The sequence below is a fragment of the Anas acuta genome, chromosome 3, assembly GCF_963932015.1.
Source record: "Anas acuta chromosome 3, bAnaAcu1.1, whole genome shotgun sequence".
NCBI classification, from domain to species: Eukaryota; Metazoa; Chordata; class Aves; order Anseriformes; family Anatidae; genus Anas; species Anas acuta.
The window spans coordinates 14,188,215-14,212,435 of record NC_088981.1 but is presented as its reverse complement, the minus strand read 5'-3'; the positions used below and the strand labels follow the sequence as shown (position 1 = coordinate 14,212,435).

General features: G+C 37.4%; 1 long non-coding RNA gene across 2 annotated transcripts in view; it reads right to left on the bottom strand.

The window, feature by feature from the left end:
- LOC137853445 (uncharacterized) overlaps window positions 1-23,794 on the bottom strand; it is a 91,211-nt gene extending 67,417 nt beyond the window's left edge. The window contains exon 1 of one of the 2 annotated variants that reach the window (XR_011094504.1): window positions 23,628-23,794. This is a non-coding gene — a long non-coding RNA (uncharacterized lncRNA). The remainder of the gene's footprint in view (window positions 1-23,627) is intronic. The other variant, XR_011094505.1, reaches the window with a different exon arrangement.
- Window positions 23,795-24,221: the final 427 nt, after the last annotated feature.

Here is a 24,221-nt window from a genome sequence, read left to right as displayed (position 1 = left end):
GACAGTCTAAGTTTATGAGGAGAGAATGAGGTAGAACATCAGAAAGAAGTGAACATTGGAAAGATAATGAAAGAACAGCACAAGAATTAGGATTTCCCTGGCTCCACATATGATAATATTTCTATGCTGTAGACAGAGATTTCATCTGACGTTATCATGTAAATTTTGGTACCAAAAATCACACTCTTCGGAGATGTAGCAGGGCAGTCAATTCATGCTCTGAAGCCCCCTGGTTTGGGCTGGGATAGAGTTAATTTTCCAAAGAGAGACTCATATAACACTGTGTTTGGGATTTTTGATGAAAATAGTGGTGATAACACACCAGTGGTTTTAAGCAATGCTTGCACAGAGCCAAGGACTGTTCAGCTTCTCATGCTGCCCTGCCAGCAGGCAGGCTGGGGGTGCCCAAGAAGATGGGAGGGGACAGAACCAGGACAGCTGACTCAGAACAGTGAAAGGGATATTGCATACCATGTGGTGTCACACTTAGCAATAAAAGTTGGAGAGAAAGTAGGAAGAACGTGGGAATGTTTGGAGCGATGACATTTGTCTTCCCAAGAAACCACTACACATGATGAGCCCTGCTTTCCTGGAAGTGTCTGAACAACTGCCTGCCAATGGGAAGTAGCAAATGAATTCCTTGCTTTGCTTATGTGCACAGCTTTTGCTTTACCTAGTTTTTTACTCTAATTGCAGCATGCCAAGCACTGTGACTTTCTCCACTTCAGTCCTGTATTCATCTGCTCTTAAGTCTGACTGCTACATGAGCCTTCAAGGTCATCCTGCAAGTCATTTTGAGATGGTCTGTACCCTTCATTTTTTCCACAGGATAGAAATTCCTATGCCTTAATGTGCTCAGTCCTCCTTGCTACAAGCCTGATTTTACACTTGGCCACACTGAATGCTGTCTCCTTGTCTCCTTACCAAGTGATTCATCATTACTCAGAGTCTGCCGATTTGTTCTGTTCATCACTGACCAGCTTCTTACAAACGTTAGTCATCTGCAAACTTAAATTTGTGATGATTTTCCACTTGGTCTTGCAGATTAAAACTAAAAAATAAAACACGATAAGGCTGGTAAACAGTCCCTCTAGAGAGTCCACCAGAAATACGTAAGTATAAAAATGATTATATGTTTATAATTGTATTTTGCGATTCATTAGCCTGTTTTAATAAATTTAGTATGGGCCATGGTAACACTAGTTTTTAATCAAAATGTCAGGGACTATCAAGTTCTAAAGCTTTAGAGATATCTGTTGCAGACTTTGCATCAGTGCCTTTATCAACCAAATATATAACCTTTAAAAAGTAATGTCTAACTTATTAAAGTCTATTTTTATGAATTTGTGGGAAATTAGCATTCATTACAATACACTTCTTAAACACTTTATCAGTCGAGTCACACATCAACCACTCACTAACTTTACTTGTGGTGGATGGCCAGAATTACATGACAGTAAGCCCATTTATCCTGTGACAAAACCTTAGCTTTACTTCTGCTTCTGGAATTCCTGGTGTGTTCTAAAATTATTAAAAATAAATAAATAAATGTAAATATATTGGAAAGCCATTGTAATACACAGTTTCCCATAGCTGAAATTACTTTGGGGGGAGTTAAGTCATTTTCTTCAATCATTTTCTTAAGCTACACAGATATCATAGAACTGGTAAAATGTGTTCCACATGACACCTGCAGTACTAGTCAAGGACAGATTCCTATATATGAAGCATAGATCTAGTATAAATGCTTTCTGTAACAACTATCTGCTGATCTACTGCCAGCATGATGTAGTCTTACACCACATTTCACTTGCTGTGATTCAATTCTAAGTTGCCAAGATCACTTGCTTCTGAGTGATACATGACAAAAAGCAACAGTCTGACTGCTTGCCTACCTGATCCTTTCTACACTGTGGATTTCAACACTCCAGTCACGTCTGTTCTAAGTCTCTGTCATATAATTTAAGTTGCATTTAAGCTCACAAATGAGGATTTCAATTCTCACTTGACATTATCTCGATCCTTCCCATTAGCATTTTGCCAATCAACAAATCCTTCCTCCTTTGTCTTCTGGTGTCAAGGCTGTTCTCACATACCTCATGCTGATTTTACAATGAATGTGTCCATGTGTTGTCTTTTCCCTCTAGTTCTACCCTAAACACTTGTCATCTATTGAAATAAAGGATCCAAAGTATATATCCTTCCTCCTCTGTCTTGGAATTCACTCCCCAAAATTCCAAAGCTTGCTAAAACCCAACCCCTTCATCTAAACCACTTGTCTAATCATCAGTTCATAACCAAAATCTTCTGCTCGTTTACCGTTTTTCTCTATATTGTCAATACCATCTATATTGTCGATACCATCTTTGTTACAACCAATGAAGTCAATAGAACTGCATCAACTTATACCAAGGGTTCTTATAGCCTGCGTTTGTTATACATTTGATACATTATTCAGATACTACCCCAAATGAAGTTTTTATCATACATTGAATCACCAGTTTTATTCAAAGAAAAACATTTATATTCCAATACATTGCCCACTAAATATCAAATAAAATTAAAAAAAAAAAGAAATATCTTAGTGCCCAACAAATGTATAGTTGTCTTTTAAAATAAAATAAAGTTAACTTCATTTATTTCAATCAGAAAACACAGTAAAATAAATAAGATGTAAAAAGCTTTTTTCATTAATCTAAGTAAAATGTTGCGCTCACTATTACAATAACGTTATGAAGCAATTTCCTGGTTTCTTTTGTGCTACAGATTGTCTCGCTTCTTTTAATCAAGCCAGTCGGACATCCAATAGTTATTTTAGCTTAATAGAGAAAGCCTGAAAATGATTTTTCTCTCCCATTATGCTCCACAAAGCAAAATATTAACAACAATAAAAACAACAACAAAGGAAAAAGAATCATCTGTTATGGAAGAACACCCAGCCAAAGCAGAATACACCTTTTCTTTTGGTTACCCCATAGCATACTATGGCAGCTGTGTAGCATCTTCGAGAATTCATCCAGAACTGCTTTAAAAAGTGAAATTGTTCAGTGTTTCTTAACAACCTGCTTAAATGCAAGGACCCAAATACAGATTCAGGAATCAAAAGATTTGCATTGTTTGAAGACGAAAGCTGAGGTGAAATGCTGCTATCTTCCATGGTAAGAGTCAGCACTCAGGGGAACAGGACAGAAAGGGCAACTGTCACTGGCCTACTTCATTTATAACTAGTGTGAATCAATGGACTGGAGATAAACATTTAAGTTTCCTTTATTGCTTTTATGGACTACTCCTGCACACAAGCTAGATGTCTCGTGTAGCCTAAAACAACTCACATCAATACCTTCTAAGTGTTTAGGCAGCTATTTTTATTTTTAAGTATGTTGTTGGTTTTTAATAGCAATAACAGGAAAAAAAAAATATATATATATATATAATAAAACCTGAACATTGGAGTGGACATCCATTGTTATCTATGCTCATATCCAGACTCCATTGATTTCCATGGCAATTAGGCACCTAAATGCAAATTTGAGGACCTGATTTGCAAAGGTACTTAAAGCTAGCTAGTGTAATCATTTTGAAAATCCCAGTAGGTCCTTTATCTTCACATTCAGTCATTTAATTGTCTCATTACAGTTAGCCCAAATTCTCAGCCTAAAGTGAGTCTATGCTCTTAAACACACTGTACTCTCACAAGTTCTTCAGTTGAAGTTCACCTGGTTTAGCCAAATTTTAGTATTTTACCCCTAGGTTCGCTCACCGGAGGGGCCTGTTGGACAGAGTGGAAATGACAGACTTTACACGATAATAGTCTATAGGCAAATAAGGGCATAGAAAAGCATAAGTGCATGAAAGACACAACCTAAAAGCTCCAAGATAGCAATTTTCTGCCAGAAGAGTTCAGAGGACTCTGTTCTATGTATATTCTTCAAATGCTAGATTGTATTTGCTGAACTATTACAAATCTGGTTAAAGCTTACAAATCTGATGGGAAACAAACCAAACAAGTCCCCCAAGAAACAAACAGACTTCAGTGCTATTTGTCAAGCTTATTGAGACACAGGTAAATCTGAATGTGTAAGTCTTTAATTCACCAGACCTGTTTCCCTCTGATGTGGTTCTAACTCCTTCATAAATTACCCGTGAGTAAACATACAGGATTATGCAACCATAAGCCTCTGAGAACCAGATTCATTGCTGATCACAATTACATTACATAGAATTTCACTGCTGTTATTCTAGTCGACCTGAGCTCCCACTCATACACAGAAAATGCTACAAAGCTTACACACTGGCAGTTGAAATTCCTCTTGAGCTGCTAGGCTTGGCGTTTCCAGTGACCTGGCCTACAGAGCTCCTACTCAGCAGGCTAAGCTATGCACCAGAGCAAAAGCTCAATGTATACCTGCTAGCTGTTTCAGCTACATCCAGCTGCCTTACAACAATGTGAACATCAAATATTAAAAATAAATAAATATATTTTTTAAAAGTCTTTCACAGTTATAAGACAAAAAAAAAAAAAAAAAAAAAAAAAAAAAAAAAAAGACCTGTCACCTTCTTCCTAAATGTTTTTATAATACTACTACTAGAATATAATTCATCAAACCTTGATTTGTTATGAGGAATTTCCAACACAGACTGGTCAGGTCAATTAAACTAGCCTGGCAGCCACACCAGTTTGACAGTTAGTTATCACTTGTTGTAGCATCAGTGATCAAAACTATTTATATTTTGGAAAAAGAGAATGCTATCAAGAAGAGGGAAGTCAGACCCATAGCTGAAAACAGGCTTGGCAGAAGACCAGCTTCAGTCACTAGGCAGAGGACCACTGTTTGCATCAAAAAGCAGTCAACAACTGCGGCACAAATTTCTGCAATAAATTCTCCTTTAAATTCATTCACAGTTTAATTAAATCTACAGTTTAATTGTGACAGAAAAAAAAAAATCTAAGCCACAAATCCACACAAAATAATACAACTAAAATGCTGTTTCAGTTTTTAAATGAAGTCCCATAAAAATATACTCGAAAGAAAAATTAAACCATTCTTTCTGAAATAAGTGAAATATATCAAAGTTATATTTACAATAAGCATAGCTGCATTTGAGTAAGAATTTAGGATAAAATTTGAAAATTGTACGGTAATGTTTGAAGTACGGTTATATTTACTGACAAAAAAAGGCTATTTGAAATATGAACATATTTTAAAGTAATTTCAAGGTTTGGGGTTTTGACTTAGAGGTTTTCATAGATGTTTCTATTTAAGAAGCCTTCATTCACATAAATAATTTTGTGCGAAAGATGATATAAGTACTCTAATATTCCAGTAATATTCCAAGTTTTCAAGAAGACTCAAACCTACATAATTGCAATTAAGAGTGAAGGCAAAAAAAATAAAGGTTTTATGGGGAGGTGATAGCAATCACTGGAGTGCATTGATTTTACCATAGCTAGCTGACAAATTTATGTGAAAACATTTATATTAAACCATAAATATAGTTTAGAGGCAGTTCAAATATACAAACCAGAATGAGACTCTTTAATAGAAGGGAACATCCCTAAATACGAGCATCACTGATGCTCTGATAGGCTAAGCAAAATCTTACCTTATCTCATGTGCCATAGCTTTGGGCAACACATGCCCTCAGGAATATCGATAAGCGAGAACATTGTGTTTCTGAATTGCGTTTGCCAGCTTTATGCAACTATATATTCCCTGAGGTCTCGGAAACATATTATCAGATATAATATCTTTCAGGCAAATTAACCCTTCCTTTATCTCACAAAAGATAGACGGGTTCATCTCAGAAAGTTAAATTAAACACTTACATTCCTGTAAAGGTAGAGGAGAAACCTGTTGAGACACCCTATCCTGTGTCACCCTATAATAAAAATGAGACCACTGCTAGCCAATCTATTTATTGATAATTTATACTCCAGCTAAACACCTGGTGTGCAGGTCTTAATGCATACGAAGACAGGTAGAAGATATGATCTGCACTTCTTCTTGTCACAGTGAAAGCAACATCAACAAAACATATTTCTGTCTTGCCAACCCAGAACATATTTTTTTGCTTGCTACACAGATCTTATTATATTTTACCACAGCTCTTACTACATTTTACCAATCAAAAGAGGTGTTTTATTGTTTCAGATACTCTTCAGGACTGGCTGGATATTATACTGAGAAAATAATTTACCTGCAGCATAAAGAGATGTTAAATGTCCTCTATCTTCTGAGCTGGCAGTGGAAATTACACTCTCTCACTTCATATAGAAACACGCTTTGAATGAGTGGAGTGCTTTTTCCAGATAATTCCCTGAATATACTCAATTTTATTTTTTTTTTCCTAAATATTAGTCTACAGTACTTTCCATTAAGATCAACCAATGCAAAGCTGTGAACAAGCTGCCCTGTGTCGTTTTCTGATATGTTTTGATACTGAGTCTCATACTTGTCTCTAGATATAAGGGGTATGTTTGATTTAGCTTTCCTAGTCAAAAAAAAAAAAAAAAAAAAAAAAAAAAAAGGAATTAATGCAACTCTGATAGCATGAGATGAAAATCAGGTCTCAAAACTACTACAGAAATTACAATTGGTCCTCTTAACAGAGGTGATCTATATACAAATAATTTGCCATGTGAATTGGCATGTCTCATTGTATTTCCAATTGCCTTAGACTGCAGTGTAGCTTGTCTGATATTGATTGAATTTACTTCAGTCAAGTCAGCCTACATCAGTAAAAGGTCTTCTGTATGGCTACTGCTTTGGCACCTTTTTCAGAATGTATTTCACAAAGGTCATTATTTCTTTAATTTGAAAGAGTACTATACATTTTACTTAGTGTTTACTAAAAGCTACTTCATCGTGTTTATTTGTGGCCTCAGTTGCTAAGAAAAAAAAAAAAACAAATCCCTCAAACAGAGGTTGGCAGATAGAAAGGAAAAATCTAAATGTGTCAAACTGCAGTCTTTAATAAACACAGCTGTTGTCTAAAGCTACCTACATTTCATTACTTTCACCTTCTTTGGCATTTACAGCTACCTCTTCAATGGGCTTGGCTTTGCTTATGTCTAAAAAAACAGCTTCCTTTTTTAAAGACATAAAGCATTGCATTTAAAATGGGACAAAGAGAAAAATCACTTGGCAGACTTAATACCCTACAAACGGACTTGAAGGACAACTCAAATGAAGAACTGAAACGTCAATGTGCCTGTTGTTCCCTAAAGTAACCACACACTTAACAGTATGTCATTTCTTTAAATATTTATTGGACAAGAGTAGATTCAATAAGGTTCACATTTCTCATTATTATATGACACAATTCTTCTTGCTTGAGTCATGAAACAAAGTATGATTACTGCTGGTGGCATTGCATTTCCCTTCCAGAATTTAACATAATTTGCGTACACTTTCACAGAGGTCTAAATCCAAGAACAAGGTATATTGGCATGCTTCAATAATATCTACACAGGTTTGCTAATCTTTTTACAACTGAAATTGCGTACCTAAGGTGGAATTAAAATATTTTCTATTATTAACAAATGGTCTTTTTTTTTTTTTAATATTTTTGTATTTCCAAATTTGCAAAAAGTCATCTTACACATATTGGTAATGGCTGCAGATCTATTTCTGAGTTTAGTCAGGGAAGAATTTAACAGACTTATTGCGTAATAAGCAATTTTATCACTACTCTCCCTCTCCAGAATCCATTACTAAATATGATATTAAAGCAGTGCAGTCTGCTACTATCCAAAATATAAGAAAGAAAGGATCACCCAGTCATTTTCTAGTAAGAAGCAGAAAATATGCCTGCAATTAGTAAGTTCTCCACACAAACAGCCATTGGGCTTAGCTTTCTATACATGGTTATTTCTTAACTGCAAATTGTTTAAGAGCTGCAGGAGACACAGCGCTGAAGTCTGCCTTGCTGGCACCACACTGCACCAAAGGTAATGAAGAAACTGCCAAATGTACATGGTGAGGGGAGGGTGATGACAGGCCTTACTGCCTTAAATTGAACAAACCCAAGATACTGTTGCTCTCAAAGTCAGGCACAGACTAGGTAGGAAATGGAAGAGATTCATCTGCACAGCCTTATTTCAGCCATCTTTCTCTCTGTTCATAGGGAATTAAGACAGCTCATCTGACTTGCCACCACATTTGTAAATGGAAATATATGTCAGCACCTGCTACTACAAGCAATCTGGACTGGGTTCTTTCCTGTTTACATGTATGTAACACTACTCCATTTCTTTCTGTCCCCACACTGCCTACATTCCCTGAATGTGGTGTTTTGGTTTGATGCTTCATTGTAATTACTCTTTTATAGGCCTGTAACTGTTATTCAGAAAGTAACTGAGGGATCCATATAGCTTGTTAGGACACTGTACTTTTCTCACATGTTTAGACTAATACTAGGTGTACCAGAATTTGGTGGAATTTTACCAGAGGATGGTTTCTAGCTGCCTCAGGATTAGCAGGCATTTGATTTCAGGCCAAACCAAAAAGGGGACTTTTTATGTTCTCAAAGCTGCTACAAGTCCTTTACTGAAACATGGGGTCCACCTGCTACTTTAATCTTTTATTTATTATGTTATTTCTACATGAACTGTTAGATACAGCAGCAAAAATGTCAGTGACATGGAGCATTGTGACTAGCTAATGGTTTACCACTTTGCATGGATGCTTATTTTCTATAATTTCCCATCTATGAATTAGCATTTATCTTGCTGATAGGGACTATTATCCAGTTGAAATCCATATTCTGCTGAAATGGATCACTTAATTAAAACCATGGTGCAATTCTTATTGTGTAGAGAAGCATTTCCCTATCATTTACAGTACACTGAGTACTGTTATAGCTACAGGAGCAGTGCGGTATAATAATATACTCCAGAATAATAATTTGCACTTATATAGCATAAAGGTGGTTAATATTTTTCAAAGAGAGCCACAGCATACCCCATTGAACTTGTTTTATTCCAATTTTACTAAGTATGATTTGACACATAAAAGCATTTTCAAATAATATTCCCACTAATCACATCAGACCTTTTCTACCCAAAATTTTGAAGGGTTTGAAGAAAATGTTCGGCTTGAAAATTCCAAAAATATTCAAATCATATAATTACTGTTTTTTTCTACCTTTAAAAATGTGATTGTTAATGAACAGATTGCACGATTTCAAAATTAGCAGTTTCACATGCTATTGAACTTTCAGTGGCAGCTGCATTTTTTCTCTTGGACAGCAAAGAAGGGTAAAAATTCCTTTTGCTATCAAAAGAATTTGGAACAGTCATATGAAGACAACATGTTGTGGTTTCCCCTCCCCCCTTACAGACTGTCCTGAACTAACAGCTGCCAAGACAGTCTCTAACAGCGCAGGTATTACTTTAACATTGCACTTTCCTAACAGCTAGAACTATCACAGAGGTGCTATGTGATTTCCAATAGGGGAAATATTGACCTTTATGACAGAAAATAAGAGGAGTGATAGAGAATAATACACTTGCTGTAGTAAAATAAAGTACTTGCACAGTAAATATCAGATACATGCTGTGGATCATTCCTACCTGAAACAGAATACAATCAAAAACCTCTTTTTGATTAGCTTTGGACACAGCTTCATCCCTCAGTCATAAAAAAGGGTATTTCTTCTGTCATAGCTGTCTCCAAGAGTTCAATTTTGGAATATTTGTTTGGTCAATTTTATCAATAGAGGGTAAAAAAAATAATCCACACATAACTCCATAGGAGTACAGGCAGTATCAGTCAATGAAACATACAGATTTTATAATACATATTTTCTAAAATCTTAGGGTCATACCTCTAATTGTAAAAAGTGAGACAGCTTAGCTCTAAAATACAGTCTGTTTCTCCAGCTTAACTATTAACCCAGAACTTCATGGAGTTCCAGAAACAGCTGAAAATTGCCCTTCCTTCCTTGTCCTATTCCTATCGTTTCTGTGCCTGGTACTGATTTGGAGTAAAGAGGAAATGTTTCAGCTTGGTTGAGGAAAAGCATTTATTCCACTACCAGCTCTTTGAATCACCCTGTGATCTTTTGCATCAACTCTTCCCTAATCCACAGAACGGTGAAGACCATAACTGTTCTTTAATGTCAGTGTAGCTCTTACTTCATCGTTGCTATGATTATTACAACATGACTAAATTTCTCAATGATATCTGGAGGTGAGACTATGAATTATTTAACATGGAAAAGGGAAAAGGGTTTATCAAATGCTACAATCTCAACCTGATTTCTCAGTTTTGCAGTGAGGGCAAACCATTTTCTTGTTATTCCATTTGTGAGTAGGCAGCAAGCCACTCACTTCAGACCTTCCCTTCAATACAGGATAAGTCTTTCCTTCACCTAAATTTCAGGTCAGTTATGGTTTAACTCCAGCACTTTGACCACTTTAAAGCAGTAGTAAGTAGCTTTTAATTATACGTTCTATTAATATATGGTGAATCTTAGGTGCTGGAAGAGTAATGTGATGAAGAATCTCAAACAGCTGATGCTTGAGCTTTGTTAAAGCTAAAAGCAAATAAATAGTTTGTGAATAGCCTTAATGTGATTAAAAATTACCATTGCTAAGGAATAATTTCCATATCCTTCAACTAGATTTAACAAATACCAAGGTGAATGTAAAATTCAGTATTTTTATTGAGTAAATGGTAATAAACAAACTTTTTATTTACTTAGTCTGTTAAACTAAATTGATTTACTTATATAAACTATTGAAGGAAGAATTAGTATATAGTAGTAGCAGACAAACTATTGTTCAGCTGCAAGGTCAGTTGTGCATTATATATTTTTAATAAACTCAGTGAATCTCTTATGAAAAACTTGCAAAGAGAAACCAAACAGTATTAATACTTAAGCATCAACTTATTTCAAAACATTTCATATGGTATCAGCAATAAGATGTGTCGTGAGAGAATGCATAAGAAGTTAAAGGCACTTATAGATCACAGATCTATATAGATCACTGCTTCTAAAAACAAATTGCACGAGTTTGTTTTGCTATCATAACATAACAAGAAATTTTGACTCATTAGGAGAAAAAAAGGCTAAACATACCTCAAGTTAGCTAAAGTGCTAATAATGTGGTGCTATTTAACAACACCAACAGGACATCAAACTTCTAGACTGTCTTACAGATCTTGACACGTGAAAGCTTCAATATCTATCCTGTACACCAGAATTTTATCTCACGCTAGTTATGCTAGCATGAAAGAGCTCATTTTATCTCATGCCAGTTAGTTTCTCTGCTAATACAAGATCAGATTACCATGGTCAATGCAGCAAAATTTAAAATACCAGTTCACTCTACACAGAGCCAAAGCCACACTGAAGGAGGGAATCAGAGGGCAAGGTGACAAAGAGAACAGCTCATTCAATGTATGACATTGGCACTGGAGTAAGAAAGGGTGTAAAAAACCTGAAAGCAGTTGAGCAGTAAAAATGATTTTGTCAACATTTCACCTAGCTGTCAACTTGCTTTTATGCAAGGATACCTGGTGCTCATACCCACCAGAATAGGTACTGAGGTGAGCTCTTGTTACTCCACTTACAAAGTTAACTCTGCTGGTAAAGCAAGAATTCTTCGTTTACTCACTTTAATAAGCAGTGCTGCCCACCAGTTGGTGGTGACAGCGATCTTCAAAATAGTGATGTTTACCATCACAAGAGAGGAACTGAAGGAGTGACACAAATCCATGGTTTTCTTCCATCTGTTTGATCACTAGCTTCTACCTTCCATTCATTCCTATTCTTTGGTTCTAGTGGAAAATATCATATAAGAAATCGCTCCATTTCATCATCTCTGAACTCAAAATCTGATTAAGGAGGAACACTTTAAAATACCTGTTCCTACTTCCTGCTGAGCTGAAAAGAACTAATTGAGTTTATAGCCAACAGTTTACAGGTAAGAGATCTTAATAATACTCCCCAAAGTGTATGTTGCAGGGTCATACACATTTCCTGCAATGGGTAACCAAGCATTGCTGGTTAACTCTTTGGTCTGTACAAGCACTATGCTGCAATGTCTGAGCTGTAAACCTTGCTGAAAGCACTTTACATTCAAACAAACTTTCCTCGCTGAAATTAAATAACCTAGGTCAAGAACCCAGTCTTTACTATGTTGATCTCCATACAAGTTAATCAGAATTTCATCTGAAGTTCAAAATACTGCAGAGCTCTGTATGTAAAAGTTATACCTGAAGCATATTCAGTGCTAAACCTGAATCGTGCATTTCCCTGAACCATGCATTCACCAAAGACTATCATTTTGAGAGTGGTCAGCTTTCCATATTAGTCAAATTGCAACAGTATATTTGGTGACATAACAGGGAGAAAACACATAACTACATGCTTTGATTACATTTTTTCATTTATATTTTCCCTTTTCAAAATGACCCGCATTTCAAAATTGATCTAGAAGTTGAAGAAGGACCAAAATCCAGAGCTAGAGCATGGGGAGGGAATGAGAAGGGTTATCTAACGTGAAAATAAACTGGCGCATTTACAGTTAAACAAAACGCACCCAACTGATGTGGATGCAAATAGTGGTTCCAGACAATACTGTTGATCACAGACCTAGCATCAACAAATGCTGTAGTAAAGAAGCACATTTGTTAAAACTTTGCCTCCAGACAATACAACTACGTTAGGAGGGGGCGGGAGATCCCCTTTCTGATATTTGCATCTGGCTGAAGTTAACGTAGTTGCAGGTATGAAAATATTTTAGAGTTCAAGTTTGTTTTGTTTTTTTTTTTTTTTTTTAAAAAAATTTTTTTGTTTTTTTTTTTTAAAAAAAAAAAAAACAAACATTTTTTTTTCCAGAAACTGATTTTTTTGATAGATGCCTGGACAGTGAGCTATGTCCATCTGCATGAGGAGGACTTGCCAGCAAAACTGAATCAGTCTGGCTAATTTTTGCTTGCTAACCCTAAGTCTGGTCTGAGCTGGTTTTAGCCAACTACTTAACACATTTATTTCACCCTTGAAATACCACTTCAACTTTTAAAATAGCATTGTGTGCTTCTTAAACTGTAGCTGTTTCTGAATATAGATACAAATTTGAAAATAATTCTGAATGAGTTAACCAATGTTACATAAAAAGAGGTAGGACAATTTCAAACTGTAGTAAGCAGAGGAAGAAGGAGTAGGGGGAGAAAAACTAAAAGAGTAATAATTCCTCTGCTTCTTCCCAGAGGCAAAATTCTGAGGCTGCGAATCTTTATACCATAATTTAGTAGGTCAACCCTACAGCTAAGAGAACTACTAATTTTTAATGACATGTGTGGCAATTTTTGCCATTTCTCCTGCTTCAAACTGTGAGCAGATTTTCATTTCTCTATGGGTTTTTATTATAGAAATCATTCAAGCAAACAACATCCACATGAAGGCCAGGTACATATGCTTTGTAAACAATAATGCTGAGATTAAAAGTTAGAAGTTTTACATTGAATTCCACCCAGTAACTGACTTCAATAGGATGTACTAGCAGTTACTTAGAATCCAGTATTGTTTATAACCTCCAACTTAAAGGTCTTTTATGCATTTTAAAGAATAACAACCTGCAAACATACAGGTGGTTATGTGCAGTCTCCATAGTTTTGCACCTGAGCTTAGAGGCTTCCCAAATAAATTGTTTGGCAGTTTTAAAAATCCTTCTCATTTTACAACATCACATAAGCATACTTTTGCAAAATACATTTATGGAGAAATGATCACAGTAAAGCTGACAATCTGATTGTGTAGTTTCAAAACAACATAAATTAAAACAGCTATATTAGCATAAAAAGCCTCTATTTTAGAAATTTATTAAGGAAAAGCTGAGCAAACTTTAATTACAGCATCATTTCCCATGCCACCGTATTACTGACAGGTCTATTGCCTCTTGCTCCAAGGCAGGATTATAGCTTTACTCAAGAGCTTTCCATTTGAGAACCTCCTGCAAAAGCTTTCTATGACAAAGTGTATGAGTAAAGCTCCTAGAATTGCACTGTCTAAATCAGCATAGCTCAGTGTTTTTCAAAATGAAAATCTGGCATCCTATGGGAGCCCTGATCACTTCTAGAGCAAGCTAAGTCCAGCAATAACACAAGACAGGCTAGAGTTCTGAGATACTGGCAATGGGAGCCATAAAACAGCTAGATGAGGCTGGTAGTACTCAAAAACATTAAATTCAAGTGTTATGATTACTTCTTCACCATTAGCTCAGACACCTTGCTTATAGCACACTTTCAATGGCATAAATTAGATAATTATGATGGAAGTCTGGTCTAGGTAATACACTGAGCCTCATCTCCAGCTGCTACAAAATGTCCTATCACCATTAAAGTCACTGCAGCTTTGCTGATTTAGATCAGCTGAAAATCTGGTGTAATAGACAATATGTTACTATAGTCATTAAGGGGATGAGTTAGAAGGTGCAGAAGCAGGCCAGGAATGTCAAAGCCTGAAGCTTTCTTTTTCTTGCTTATCTCAGAGGGGTGTGTGCAGGGAAGCAGTGTAATCAAATCTGGGAATGTTTTTAAAAGGTAGAAGAAAACATTAAGAAAATACAAAGGCTAACACTGCTAAGGATGAAACAAGACTTGTTTTCTCATGCCTTTAGTGACAATAATCAGAGAGAGCCACTAAAGACTAGGAATTTCAAGGAAGATCTTTGAGCAACTTGATCTAGTGGAAGGTATAAGTCTATGGGGCCTGATGCCATGCATCCCAGGGTCCTGAGGGAACAGGCTGATGTAGCTGCCAAGCCTCTCTCCATCATATTTGAGAAGTCCTGGCAGTCAGGTGAAGTCCCCGGTGACTGAAAAAAAAAAAAAAAAAAAAAAAAAGGAAATATCACACCCATTTTTAAGAAGGACCTGGGGAGCTATAGATCGGTGAGCCTCACCTCTGTGCCTGGCAATATCATGGAAAAGATCCTCCTGGAAACCAAGTTAAGGCACATGCAAGACAAGGAGGTGATTTGAGACAGCTGGCATGGCTTCACCAAAGGTAAATCATGCCTGACCAATTCAGTGGCCTTCTATCATGGAGTAACTGCATGAATCAACAAGGGAAGACCAACAGATATCAACCACCTGGACTTTTCAAAGGCCTTTGACACGGTCCCACACAACATCCTTGTCTGTGACTTGGAAAGAGAAGGATTTGAAAGGTGGAAAATTCAGTGAACATGGGAGTGGCTGGATGGCTGCAGCCAGAGAGTTGCGGTCAACAGTTGTATGTCCAGGTGGAGGCTGGTGACGAGTAGTGTCTCTCAGGGGTCCATCTGGGGACCAGTGATGTTTAACATCTTCATTAATGACATAGAAGTGGGATTGAGTGCACCCTCAACAAGTTTACAGATGACACCAAGCTGAGTGGTGCAGTTGATACACAAGGAATGGATGCCATCCAGAGGGACCTAGACAAACTAGAAAAGTGGTCCCATGTGAACCTAATGAGATTCAACAAGGCCAAGGCAAAGTGCTTCACACAGGTTGAGGCAATCCCAGACATGAAGACAGACTGGGTTCAGACCTCATCGATAGCAGCCCTGCAGAGAAGGACTTGGGGTTCTGGTGGACAAAAAATTCAACAGGAACTAGCAGTTTGCACCTGCAGTCCAGAAGGACAATCTGCATCCCAGACTCCATCAACAGAGGAGTGGCCAGCAGGTTGAGGAGGACCACGTACAAGTGCTGCTGAAAGCAAGAGAGCACAAAAATCAAATCCTTTGTTTTCAGCTACATAATATACCAATTTCTACAAAAGAATCTCAATACAAACCTAGCAAAAGCTAAAAAATAAAAATAAAATTAAAAAAAAAAAAAGCATATCTATGTAGGCAAAAACAGGTAATTCTGAAACTATCTCCAGTTAATTTGCAAGTACACAACCTATCTCTATCTAACAACTGCAGATCTCAATGTTAATTTTTGTGATATCTTAACAATTAGATATCAAGAACAGGATAGCCATTTGTTACATCTGGAGAAATACACAATATGTGATTTCCTGTGTCACTGCCTTTTAAGTTTTTATTTTTTTGCTGCTTGTCCTTTAAGTGATCTAAACCTCCAGAAAGTGAAAATAAGTACTATCCTGAAAGACTGAAGATAATCTCATTAGCCACCCAGATGTTTTCATCTCATACCAAAAGGGCAGGTCTGCAACAAAGGGTGTGCTGAAGTAACACAACTTCAGCTTCATTCTGGTCCTAGATTCTGAAGCTGTAATTACCAGTTTATGGTAATTATACTATATCTGGACCAGAGCCCTACACCTTAATCTTCAAACTCTTTCCTTCAGATAGACTCTTTGCAACTAAGTTTATTAATAAAAACACCTTTCAGAGCATTACTTTGTGGACCAACAAATGAAAGAAATCATAGCTGAAAAGTCCATCAAAGGCTACAGCTTCTCCTTGGGCTATGCAGAGCTCTCTCGCTTCTGCATCAGTCCCAGGATAGAGGACAGAGTATATATCTCTTATAGATATTTAAAAAGGAAAAAGAGGGCCCTGATGAGGGTCTGAACATCAGCCTAACCCTACTGTTTAAGTTGTATATTTAGGCTTCTAGGCTCTGCTAGTTATATTCAGCAAAGCTGTTTTTCTCTTCTGTTACCATAAGACTTGATAAATTTGCTCAGGACTGTTTATAACCCAGCTTAAAATAGCCTACACCTATCTCCCACGTTGCACAAAGATGCTCATCCTCACACATTCTTGCACAGCCGTTCACTACTTATGCTGCCTCCAGGCTTCACAGTTTTTGCCAAGATCAAGAGATGATGTGTCCTCACATTGCCCAGTAAAGAACTGAAATTAGCAATGCCGAGACAGCTGTAATTCGGAACCATCGTTACAAAGATGTTTGAGTGTTGCTGATAGCAGGTGTATGACACCAAAGCAAACAGCTAAAAGTGGGATGGCTGTAACTCAGGGGTCCACAGTGACATCTACTGGAATGATTCAGCTTGAAGTGCTATTAAAAGACGTATCGTTAGAGCTCACAGAAGAGGCTTTTTTCCTTTCAGTATCAACAGCATGGAAATTGATAATATGAAATCATCTATAATCTTGAAAGATGAGCAGACCATGCAAGAATTCAGTGCCTCAGTCTGAGGCAAGCTACAGAGTATTGAACCTAGCTTACACTGAAAAATGAGTCCCAAGCCCTTTGGCATGCTCATCTGCTACCTTTTTTTTTTTTTTTTCCACCCTCACACTGAAGCCTAAAAAACAAAGACTCCAAGTACTTTCACAGTGTAGTCAGAAATAATACGTACATAGGCTGGCATCCTCTTTTGCTCGTTTCACTGAAAGCACAGCTCCTGATCAGAGTGGGAGAGTCGCCAGCTTCCTAACAGTGTTAAATCCTTCCAAGTTTTCTCAACCATGGATTTTTCCCCTTTTTTCAAAGCATACTGTTAAAATCCTCCAAATCTAAATTGACCGACTTGAGCATGCTCGTAGAGCATATGAAGCACATTTGAAAACTTGGAACTGCTTTTCAGCAGCAGTTGTAATAAGATTTTAACAATACTAATTCCATTCAGCAGTTCTACTTCCATGGCCTTTTTCTTTACTTTTTTTTTTTTTTTTCCTCTTGTCATTGTTAACTGAAATGTCTTTCTTTAAAGCTGAAGTACTTCATGTCATTAACAAAAAACAATTTTGGCACTGCAGGGTCAAGCCCTTTCAGATCACCCTTCCATATGCTGAGATAAGAGAAGGCACACACAGCTGAGATACCTGATCATCCTGATGGCACAAGTATGTAGTACTTTTGGGGATACAGATGACCATCCAGCCCCAGCACTGACTGACTGTAAGAGGAGGCCTGTTAGGTCTTTTTTTTTCCCCCCAAACAACAGCATCTAAAATAAAGGAGAAACTAGCAGTCAACAGCAAAGAAAGAAGAATCTAGCAGTCGAAGGACAACAGAGAAGTCCACTGCACACCTCACAGGATTCAGAGCAGCCACAAGATTGGGTGTCTTAAAGCTTACAGGAGGTGGCAGCAGGAGAGGGAGGGAAAAAAAACTGCATGAGAAACAGACTTCACTGAAACTGGAGAAAGAAAGCTTTTGAAGATTTCCTGGAAAGAAAAAGCAGTAACAGGTCCTACATACAATGCGTTCTCTCCCTCAAAATCAAATGCAAAATACAGAAAAATCTGCAGAAGATGACTCATGAATTATTGTAAACCAAATTATTTCATTTATAAACTTTGGGTACCCACTTATGAATCCTTGATGCATGTGCTATCATGACCATAAGCTTATGCTTTACCTGGGCATGTAATACCTAAAGTGCAGGCATCTTACCTATGGTACCTTCAGATCCAAAATGGGTGCCCAACCTCTTCACATATTGCACGGGAAGACAAAAAGTAGCGTCAGGATGGAGCTGGGAAACTTCATGACCTAACCAGCTGGGAAAGATACAGAAAATGGGTGGCATGGAGAGCCTAATTTGGCATATGACAAGCAGGCTTGGTATTCGGAACTATAATCGCTTTACTGAAGTTGGTTGCATATATAACTCAGTTCCTTAGGCCACCCAGATCAATTTGCATAGTCCGTCTGAAAAGCTAAGAAAAGACCAAAAGAAGGAAAAACACTTCAGAATAATCGGTAGCCTACTAGTTACATCATTCACCCAGCATACATGAGATCTTACTTCAAATCATAGCAACTAAGGACAAATAATTATATTTACGAAGGGCTTAATACTATATTGAAAGCCTGGAAATATCAACTACATCAAGGTCTAACCAGAAAAAAATGGAGATGGAGGAGATGCTGCTGCTACATAGGACACTGGTTATGGATGTAGGTGCCAGCTGAGTGACAATTCATAATATGATGGTAACTAAAGGTAGCCTGAGATGACCAAAGGAGCAAAAATAATAGATTCAAAGAGTGTTTGAACATATAATTTGGTTATCACATCCTTGAACACTATAGAATCACAGAATCATCTACATTGGAAGAGACCTCCAGGATCACCAAGTCCAACCCCTGACCTAACACTAACAAATCCTCCACTAAACCATATCACTAAACTTTAAATGTCTTTTAAAGTCCTCCAGGGATAGTGACTCAACCACTTCCCTGGGCAGACCATCCAATGCCTAACAACCTTTTTGGTAAAGAAGTTTTCCTAATATAGAGGTTAAGTTAAAAGACAGAGCACATCACCTAATTTTCAACCAAAACTCATTGATGAATATTTTGAAACTGCATGGAATATGAGCAAGCTATTATAGAAACACAAATCACTTATCATTAAGCAGAGGGAGGGAAAGGCATCTCTACGATAAAGCTCTATTCTATAAAAAAATATTAAACAGCGATTTAATCCATCTGACAGCTCTAACGCTTCAAGAGCTTCAAAAATTTCTCAGCTAGAAATGTAGTTGTGCCAAAAATGTGTCAAACGGGCTTTTAAGAAGTCATGCCATCTGCTATGTTAACATTGCAATTCTTGATCATTGGCTTTAGCTCTGAACAATTCATGAAATGGATGAATTATTTTTCAGTCTCTTCACAGCCCTACAGCACAAACTTAATCTGCTATCTTGTCCACCCTGTAAGACAGAGAAGATGTAAGGGACATTCCCTAATGAGACTGCAGTGTTAACTCCTTTGGGAACCACCTGGCAATAAATATACCATGCAGAAGGTGATAATTATTCCTCTTTTATAATTTCCAGCTGTTTGAACTGTTGTCATTCCTCCCATCCTACCTCAAGCCCAATCAAGCCTTCTGCTAGGACCCCTCTGTCCCCCTGCAAACATTCACACAAGTCATATAAGGAGGCACCTCCTCAAATGTTTGAACTGTTAGGTCATTAGACCCCTCTATAGAATAAGTGCCTACAAGACATAACTATTAATTAATTAATTGCTATTTGATGCCAGGCTGATGCCAGTTCCCACCCCGATACCCCACAACAAAGCACCATCTTCCTGGCCAGGCCAGGATACTCCATCAAATCCTGGTTATTCAGTGCTACCTAGTAAGTATTGTCAGTCTTCTCTGCTCATACCCAACTGCAACCAACTGCTGGCTGTCCTCATCAGCCAGCAAGAGCACAGGTCATTGCAATGGAGCATTTTAGTTAGCATATAGTCAGCTGGATGAGAAAATACTAGATTGGCCACAGATCCCTCCGTGATCTGATAAATATTTATCCTCTCACAAAATTTCAAACTTTTCTCATATGAAGATATATTTTTTTATTATTTTTTTTCTGCCAAAAAATGTCATGAAAGTCATCATCCAATATAATTGCCTCCTTAGGCAGGAGAAGCCCAACAAATGCCTTCTCCCCTCACTGCTGGGCTGGTGACTGATATGTCCCTTACATCAAAATGCCACATTAGGAGAATACTGGGCATCTTCCAGGATCCCTTTGATGTAGCAATTATCCCTTCAACCCTGATAACTCAAAAGCCACTGCAAAGACCTGGGTAAAGTTGATCTGCTACAAAAGTTTATGGATGACAAAATTGTGAAAGGAGGTGTTGACACCATACTATTAACCACACACCTGACCTGCAGAAATAAGATAAACTAAAGTCAGTCCTATGCTTTAACACCTCTTTTTGCTAGACCATAAATAACATGGAAACCTTGGTGACTCTTAGAGCTAAGTCTCACTGTTTGATGTGACCATGCCCACATACAAACCAGTCCATGAGCTGTTTAATTAGGAGTAAAATAGGTGTAACAAATTAAAAAACAGGCAATAACCACCCCCAGCAACTTGAAGCCTAGTTGCTCACATTTTGCCATAATGACTCTGTTAGCCCAGAAACTCATTCTTTCATTTGTAAACTGCTCTCTCCAAGTAATTACTTTGCCAAAGTGCTGAGGAATCAATAAATCATGGTGAAGAGAGTGGCAGGCATCACTGCAGCTGAAGCTGGTTATTGGATAGTCCCAATTCTTTTCTGAATGTTGCTGACTTTAATCTACATTTTACATGGTAGCATGCTGTTCCTCCATCCCTGCCAGGGGTGTAGGGAGGCAGCTGTGAGGTAAATTTATGAAGAAACAGTAATCCTCAAATAAGTTGCAATTTTATCAACCTTCAGCCAGCAAATTCTCACTCCATTTAGCGTGTGTTTAGTACTGTGATGGCATGAAATTGGTAGAGGTAAATGTGGCTGCTTACACATACACAGCACGATGACATCAGTTTGTAAAACAGAACACCAAAAGGTACATATAACAACAGCACAAGACATCTCTTAATCATACCGAGAGCTCTTCCAAAGCCTCTCTCTGCTTGTTTTTTTGTTTTCTCTTTCCCTTGGAAGGCATTCATCCCATCTATAGCCTCTACACATTTTTCCATAAATTTCCATCTTCTCACTATTCAGACATCCTTGAGGTCTAGAGAAGAAACTAAAAATAAAATCCAGCTATATTTTTCTAAAAGACATTCAAAATTAGCTATAAAACAATTTATAAAATGCTAGCTGCAGTGAGCTCAATTATAAATACTGCTGTTAAGATCCTGCAACTTTTCCCCCTCAGACACATCAGATCTGTCTCCTGAAGAGGTTTCTGATTCAAATAGGATCTACAAACCATAAAGAGTCATGCTAACATACTGCAGTCCAAACACATATAAAGCTTCACAATGATCAAAGACAACACTTGCAAGAGATGTTCTTTCAAACACTCTGTTTCTGACACTCAAATTCTCTACATCAACACTCTCCAGCAAACTGTAAAAACAACACTTTAAGGGGTGTCACGTTTGTAGTAGTTTGTGTTTCCTATTTAGTATTATATTTCACTTCCTCCTACAAGTATACATGCGGGTTTTTCTCTCCTGCAATTTCTCTCTTCACCTCTGGAACTCAGCATTATAGAGAAAACTTAATTATACAAAATGTTCTCCAAACCAGCACAGCTAGTTAATGCAATGTTCTGTCTTTTGACAAAAACAACCAAGTCACTAAGTTTTCTCAGGAAGTAAATGCAACAGAAACATTTACAAAGCTTTCTAGGGAAAAAATGGTGAATGTTAAAAATCTTAAACTTCCAGCATGCAAAAAAAAACTGTTTCCCATCAAAATAGTACATTTATGCACTAGTCACATATACGTTATCACCAACTCATATGGCACATTCCCAGCTATACTGAGACTGTCAATAATTCTCTCATTGGCTTCATGAGGACAAGCTTCTCCTTCTAGATTCTAAAGATAGAAGGAACCAAAATGATCTAGCTGAGCATAGAAAGTCACCACTTGTTTCCATGTTGAGTCAAAATAATTCACACATGAACTGGTACATGTATCTGTCCAGAAGTATCCAGTTCCATTTCAGGATTTTGCCCAGGGAACTGTATACCCTTTTCTGTTTTTTGTTTTTCTCATCTGGCTGATCTTTGTAGGTCTTTGATCATACAGAAATTTCCAGAGTCAGGTAGCTTTCCCTCGCACAAGAGAGTTTAGGCATCAGTAGTTACTTCTTAACCTTCTTTTCAGTATATTAATATTTATAAACTTTATTTATAATTTAAAGAAGAAAATCTCAAAAATACGCTGCTGAGTCATTGGGGATGAATAGAATGACTCACAAAGACTTAGATGGTAACACAGTTAATACAAATTGTGCACTGTACCAAATGTTCCCTTGTCTGGGATCTAACAATCCCCGAAATTCTGCTTTCTGTGAAGAATGAAACTGTTTAACGTGCCTCGTGGTGCTTGGGTTATAAGGCCATTTTAATCATGGTGGTTTGGCTAGACTGCATACATAGGACACATCAATGAGCATCAAAGACACCATTTCATCTATTTTCCAAGCAATTTTCAACAGCCCATCATCTCGGGCAGCAGTGAGTCACAGCGCAGGCTGCTCACAGATGAGTGGTGATGCGCAGAGATTCCTGCACAGCTATCATCATCACCACCACCATCAGTGAGAGGTTTGGTTTCACTCAACAAACTTTTTGAATAAATAGTTTTTGATCCTTAAGAAAACAGACATTTCCAAACATTTCAAAATACTCAATTCTAGTGCAGATATTATTAAACTACTCTTTTGGAAAGCATCATTTATTCCTGCAGAGCTCATTAACAGTTCCCCTTGGTGTTTTAATCTCAGACAAAAGACAAGTCCATTTCTTCCTGCTATTCAGGCTATGGTATAATGGAAGCATGGGATCCCCTTTAGGGTCTGTTGGTCATACACACTGAGGGGCTCAGGAACTCTTAAGGCATGTCTGTAGCACTAAATAAAAAGGCAGACACAGAGAAAATTTGAGTACCAGACCTTTGCCTATTTGCATTGCTTCATTGTTAGTTCAATTTTAGATATGTTTTAAAATGCACCAAAGAGGTCTCTAGAGTTTGCTATCCAGGAAGAATGCTCTAAGCTGCATTATCCTAAGCCTGTCAACACCACTCAGCCTTGAAACCAAGAACTACTGTCTGCCTTCTTTCATTTAGCAATGGAGTTGCACCTGTAGGGACATTTCTGGGTGGGACGAGAGTGCATGAAAAACACCGTCCTTCAATTTGCATCAGTCACAACTAAGTTTAATCCAGAAGAAATCTTTACAAAGTACTCAGAAAAATGAGACCTACCAGTTTTGATCACTTGTGCCAAATGGAGAGAAAGAGCTGTGAAACATGTTTGAGAAAGAGCCTGTGCCACTTCCAACATCTTCATGCTCAAAGGAAAATGCCTGGGGGGAATGGGAGGAGAGGAAAGGAAGCTGAGGAGGGAGGGAAGTGGTTAAGATGCAGCTGAAGGAAATAAAGGCTCTGATTGAGTAAGGTTGTGGTTTGTTGTTGTTTTGATTTATTTTATATTTGTTTGCTTGGTTTTATTTTTGTGGGATGGGGAATTTGCAACCTTTCAGAATCTCGCCTGACTTCTCTCAGTTTAAAAGATGAATTACATATCGAGATAATAGCTGCTACAAGCTTTTCATCTAAAGCCTGAAAGACAAATGTCATTAATTTTGTTCATCACTTTAAATTGGGTCCAAGTAGTGAATTAGATCAATGTAAATCTTGCAGTCCCCCCCCCCTTTTTATTTCTTTCCCCCATCTTGAACACTACAACTGTTAAAAAAAAAAAAAAAAAAAAAAATGTAACAAAATAGACCATACAAATTACCTTAAATATACCATACTGAACTGCAAGAGACTTCTCATTCACATCACTAATTCGAT